Source organism: Amblyomma americanum, chromosome 9, assembly GCF_052857255.1.
Source record: "Amblyomma americanum isolate KBUSLIRL-KWMA chromosome 9, ASM5285725v1, whole genome shotgun sequence".
In the NCBI taxonomy this organism is placed as follows: Eukaryota; Metazoa; Arthropoda; class Arachnida; order Ixodida; family Ixodidae; genus Amblyomma; species Amblyomma americanum.
The window spans coordinates 146,782,907-146,789,179 of record NC_135505.1 but is presented as its reverse complement, the minus strand read 5'-3'; positions in this window follow the sequence as shown (position 1 = coordinate 146,789,179).

Genomic DNA, 6,273 nt, shown 5'->3' with positions numbered 1-6,273 from the left:
ATTGAGTTTGCCACAACTCATTCGCCCGGGCAATGCGTACTCTCGTCCCCATTCCACACGCAGAAAAACGCGCGAATTTCTTACTAACAACTTCCTAACGAGTAGTAAATGGTTAATTCATAACGATCCAGCCAGATGAGGCATCTCCGCTGCATTTTTTAATGCGAAGGGCGTCATTTTTACCAGCACTTCTGACAGATACTGTCGGCTTTATGGCGACAGGCGAGTTTATGGCTTCTCTTTCGAATTGTCAAGCAAGAGCAGCGGTATCTTCTGCGAAATAATTTTTATTTTACATTTGAATACCTTTCCGGGGATGCTGTTCACATTAACGTTGTTTATATTTAGGTGAAATTTTTCACTGCCTTGCTAGCATTATCGTCATCGCGACTTTCGTATAATGACATTAAATGTGGACGTGTAGCATCAACTGCGAAAATAATGGCACTGACAAACTTAAGGCCTTAACCATTTACTGCCATTTCTTGCGCGCATGTGGCACGGGTATAGAGTGCACGGTATACAGGGTGCTTCACCTAAGACTTTACACAACTTATATTTATTTATTTATTTATTTATTTATTTATTTGGTTTTGGGGGAAAGGAAATGGCGCAGTATCTGTCTCACATATGTCGGCGGACACCTGAACCGTGCCGCAAGGGAAGGGGTATAGGAGGGACTCAGAGAAGAAAGGTGCCGTAGTGGAGGGCTCCGGAGTATACACAATTTTTCAAGAGAGGCTTTTCGGGATAGAAGAACACTTTTTTTTTTCGACACTGTCAACGGTGTAGTACATCAGCTATTGTCTACGGTGCAGTACAAATTATGTCTACATCGTGCTAAAATACATGCTTTTTCGAGAAGCTTGCAGACGGAGGAACCTCTCCAGTGCGCGTGACTCTTCGAAATAGCCATAATTTGTTGGGCCACAGCTCCGAGGGTAACCGCGTTTTCGGAATTCTAAAAACGGATATGGATGTTACTTACGTTGGACTACACGCCTCCCAATAATTAAGGAGCCTAACAGTAATAGTTAGAAAGTTAACTATTCAATAGTAGTTAACCAGCGTGCTAGTTAGCACATCTTAGCCATATTCTGAAGTACTACACCGCTGACAGCGCTATGCCGAAAAAAGCGCTTTTCCAGCTCAAAAAGCCTATCTTTAAAAATTGTGTACACTCTTACGTGAAACACCATGTAGATCTTCAATAATTCAAGAAATGGCGTCTGTTTGGCGCATGATAGCTTTAGACTCTTATGTGCCATAAAACTCGACTGAAGGAAACGTCACCAAATGTTGCGTACAAAAACCCCGGAGTCGTTTTGATTCTGGCTTTTAACTAAGTAATGTGGATGACAAACTGGTCCAGCAAACCAAGCTACATAGAAACCGTGGGCTAAGCTGGCACAGGGCAGGGTTAATTGGAGATACATGGGAGAGGCCTTTGTCCTGCAGTGGGTGCAGTCAGGTTGTTGTTGTTGATGATGATGATGGACAAAAGCACAGCTCATCGATACTTTTATCTGCTACATGAGTTTATAACAGCCTACACTAAGTGTCTTATGAGGTAGGTTATGTTTAAGGTTAGGTGAGGTTTTTGATAGAGGCGTTAACAACTAACAATTAAACCTTTTCAGGCACCGTTTATTACTTATATTGTTTTTTTTGTTTTTGGGGGAAAGGAAATGGCGCAGTATCTGTCTCATATATCGTTGGACACCTGAACCGCGCCGTAAGGGAAGGGATAAAGGAGGGAGTGAAAGAAGAAAGGAAGAGAGAGGTGCCGTAGTGGAGGGCTCCGGAGTAATTTCGACCACCTGGGGATCTTTAACGTGCACTGACATCGCACAGCACACGGGCGCCTTAGCGTTTTTCCTCCATAAAAACGCAGCCGCCGCGGTCGGGTTCGAACCCGGGAACTCCGGATCAGTAGTCGAGCGCCCTAACCACAGAGCCACCGCGGCGGGTCATTACGTATATGCAGAACAAATATTTTTCCTACTGAGTTGTAGATCAAGGCCTGAAGAAAGCCTATATTCGTTAGTTTTCCAACGAAACAAATCAATGGTTACGTTTTTACACGCACATACAAAATCTCTTGCAAAATATTTGGAAGCTGTAACATTAAAATACCAGTATTTGTGAAATTAGCACCCTAGGGATCCTCGAATCGTTTTATTTTTCGGAAATGCACATGATACTACGAGGAGGGGCGAAAAACTTCTGTTGAGAACGAATGATTTGAGGGTAGAGTCCGTCACTCTAATCACTCTATGAGGCCGTTGTACCTGGCCGCTAGTTATACTGATTAGTCGTTGCTGGTTATCGGGTTCCGAGCTGGTCAGCTCCTCCTCCCACAGCCCCTTTCTATTCGAAGAAAAAAAACTTACGCTAGTGCCGTTAGGAAAACCATTCAGCAAGAAAATAGGACATGATGTACTCAGGCTCACTGTTTTGAAAAATATTGTTTGTTACTTTCGCTATATAGGCATAAAAAGCACTCTATTTGCAACTTATAAAGGGTGCTAAATACGCTTCACGAGGTCATGACAGTTTACCACAGGCGTGGCTACGGTTCAGTTTGGTTAAGGCTAGGTCGGGATTTGAATAGGCGTTTAAACACTTAACGGCTAGCAGCTCACAAATAACTGCGTAAGTTCATGACACTGCACTGTATATAGGTATGGTTAGAATTAGGTTAAGTTAAAAGTTTATAACGGCTAGTTTTATGATTCAGTTAGGTTTTAAATAGAGGCGCTAACAGTCAACGATTTAGACTAAAAGGCTTCGGATACGCTCAGCTTTTGCCCGGCATTCGGAATTCGCAGCGGTATACGCTCCGGTTTGATTTGCCCCTGCCAGATGTCGTTTGTGGTGCACCAAATTATCGGTACACGAGCTCTTGGAATCCATGCATACATTTGAGACTCTCTTCAGGACGATAGGTGTGTAGCTTTCCCGTAGACTCCCAGTAGTCCTCGCGAAAGCGCGTGACTTCCGGCACAGTTTTTGGCGTGCAGTTTCCCTTCCTACATGGCCTCTCCTAACATTTCGTTCCTCCTTGCACGGTATATTATATTTGCAGTGCGCGTTAACGGTGTTGCAAGCGGAGCGGTGTGCAGTGGCGTGCAAGCGGACGAAAGGCTCTCGGCCGCAGGTGTCACCGAATGCTGCGCTGCTTTGTCGCTGAGACAAAGCACCTGCGGATCTTCCCGCGCGCAGTCTTTGAGGGAGATGCGGCTGACGTCATGCCTGCTGCTCATCGCCCCCGCATTGTTATGGGGAGACTCTTTTGACATTCAGCTCCTCTCCTCGCGAAGGTTCGAGCTGGTCGGTTGTGCACCGAATAGATTCGCGCGCGCTGCGGAGCGACACGCACTCCACATATACGGGACCGAGAGTGACTGTGCAGCGCAAGCAAATGCATAGGCACTTTTCTCTGTGCGCGGCATCTATAGAAGGCAGTCTGAAGTACACTGAATTTGAAGACGAAAAAAAAAAAAGACGTTGGGGGGGGGGGGGGGGGGAGAGTGGGGGATGTGCTGTTTACTTTGGAGAGGACCTAAGTGGCTCTCGCGATTTAAATTTTACCCCGCCAAATATAGTTGTTTGCCGCCAACTACTTCCATATCATAGTGGGTGTGCACTAAGCAAACGAAAAGACAGAATCGGCTAGTAATTACTCTTTAGCATCCACCTGAACGCAACCATACAGCTACAAGGGAAGGCTGGTTTACTTTACTCCAAATAAACTCCATCCCGGGGGGTACTCCCAAAAACACATAGGACTGAAAACGGAATCAATGCCGGCCAGTAGTCAGCCGCATGGCGTGAAGAACTGTGGAAACTCCTTTGGAATAGTTAACGCTGTCCGATGCGGCGAATAACAGGAATTTTGAAGGTCATTGGGAGCGGTCTGCAACAGAAATTTACTGGAGGCGGCAGAAAATCACGTTGGCCGGATGAGTTCAGGCTGGAGAGGGCCTATATGGGGTCATTAATAAAAGAGGCCATTGTCATGAACTGTACACAAGGCAGCTGGTTGTGGTGGTGATGATGATAATGATGACGTTGGCGACGACCGTAAAGAATTAACGGGAGTGCGTTTAAAAATGCTGCCCTGCAGAGAGTGCATGTACCCGCCCCGGTGGCTCAGTGGTTAGTTAGGGCGCTCGGCTACTGATCCGGAGTTCCCGGGTTCGAACCCGACCGCGACGGTTGCGTTTTTATGGAGGCAAAAACGCTAAAGGCGCCCGTGTGCTGGGCGATGTCAGTGCACGTTAAAGATCCCCAGGTGGTCGAAATTATTCCGGGGCCCTCCACTACGGCACCTCTCTCTTCCCTTCTTCTTTCACTCTCTGCTTTATCCCTCCCCTTACGGCGTGGTGTAGGTGTCCGCCGATATATGAGACAGACACTGGGCCATTTCGTTACCCAAAAAACCAATTATATAATAGAGAGTGCATGTCGCAGCGGCATCTATATAAGCTATAGCATTGATATATACCGCAGCGGCGGCCTGTTGGTTTGAGCACCTGCCTTCCATGCGGGATGTCCAGGGTTCGATCCCTATGCCGCCGGATACCAACAACTTATCCTATGGCGGCTAGCTCTCCCCTGGCCTGGTGATTGGATTCTGTGGAGCGAATCCCCGGAGCCCTTAAAATTAATAGTCATCGTCGTTACAGTATACTGATGGAAGTTGGCATCGCAAAACGCGAAAAGATCACGCTCCTGCTGCGCATGCGTGTTCGGGCGCGTGAAACAAATCCACGGCTATGCGGCGTAAAGGGCACATTTTGTTTTGATTCCCATCAAGGCTAGCACGAGTGTTCCGGAGGGGCTATAATTTTTCCATCTGCTTCTATGTCCTGCGCAGGCTCCAGCCAGGATAAGTTTGCGTGGGACAGCGCACTCTACTCCAGGAGGTTAGGTGAGTGAAGGCTCGTTTGTGCAAAAAAACAACAACAGTAAAAAGATGGTTTTGTGCAAAAAAAGGTAATGAAAGGAGGGTCCTAGGAGTCTGGACGGGCGGCTTTATCATCGTGTACTCCTTCCTACCATGTTTATACGGCGGGAGAGAAGGGGCGGGATAGAGCACTATATTGCCAATAAGGCTAACATGAGTGCACGTAATGGTTAGAAAAAAATCGGAATTCACAGGGACAACTAATAATCTTGTTTGTTGTCAATGCGATGGGATTACAAGCTGATGCCTTTACCGGAAGTGACGTCGCTTTCCTCTAACCAATGGGCGAACTTTCTGACCAACGAAACATTTTTTTTTTCTATCAGGTTTTAAATGCTATCACTTTGAAATAATTTCCTGCTCCATATTTCGTGGCATAGAGGTGATCTTAGCGCAAGGCTAATTGTATAATACCCAAACAAAATAAACGAAATGGAGATACGCTAAGCGCTGTGCATTGCTCTCTGTTTAAATGCCCACGCGGACAGCCAGCAGGTGCACGTTTCAGACCGTTCTTTTTCCTGACGTTGTTTTCACTCTCTACAGAGAAAAGGACGTTGGAATTACGGAAACTTGTTTCCAACGTCTAACTGCTACTTTCTCTGCTGACGTCACTGCTTTTAGTTCAGTATCCTCATCAGCCTGATTACGTCCACTGCGGGACAAAGGCCTCTCCCATATCTCTCCCATATCTCTTCCATATCTCTCACATTAGCCACGTCCTGTGTCAGCTGCGATTTATCTCCGCAAGTTCTTAATGCCATCCGCCCACCTAACCTTCTGCCGCCCCCTGCTACGCTTGCCTTCTCTTGGTATCCAGTCCGTTACCCTTAAAGACCATCGTATCGCCTTCGCATATCATGCACTGCCGATGCCAATTTGTTCTTGATTTCCACTAGGCTGTCATTAATTCGCGTGTTCGTCTTCGGGCTATGTGAATGAAAGCATGAAATACCAACTCGCCCAGCGACTGATTTTAAGCAAATTGGGAGAATGCACACGCCTTCCCTCACCCCATGAACCCCTCCTCCTCCTCACAACGCTTGGCGCGATCAAGTTTGGATGCCCCTATGCTGCTGAAAATTTTCAGCATCCTCTCAGCCAGTCACGTTCGCTGAGCTTCGTACGACGGCCTACTCTACAGCTCCAATTAGCTGAGGTCCCTGTACCAGAGCCACTAATGGCGACTATCTCATTGCAGCGACTACGGTGTAAGCGATCCCTGCCCACACTCGGGAGTCATCTCACTGCCCATGCATGGGTAGCAAACGCAGTTGTCGCAGCTACGGGCAGCGACTCTA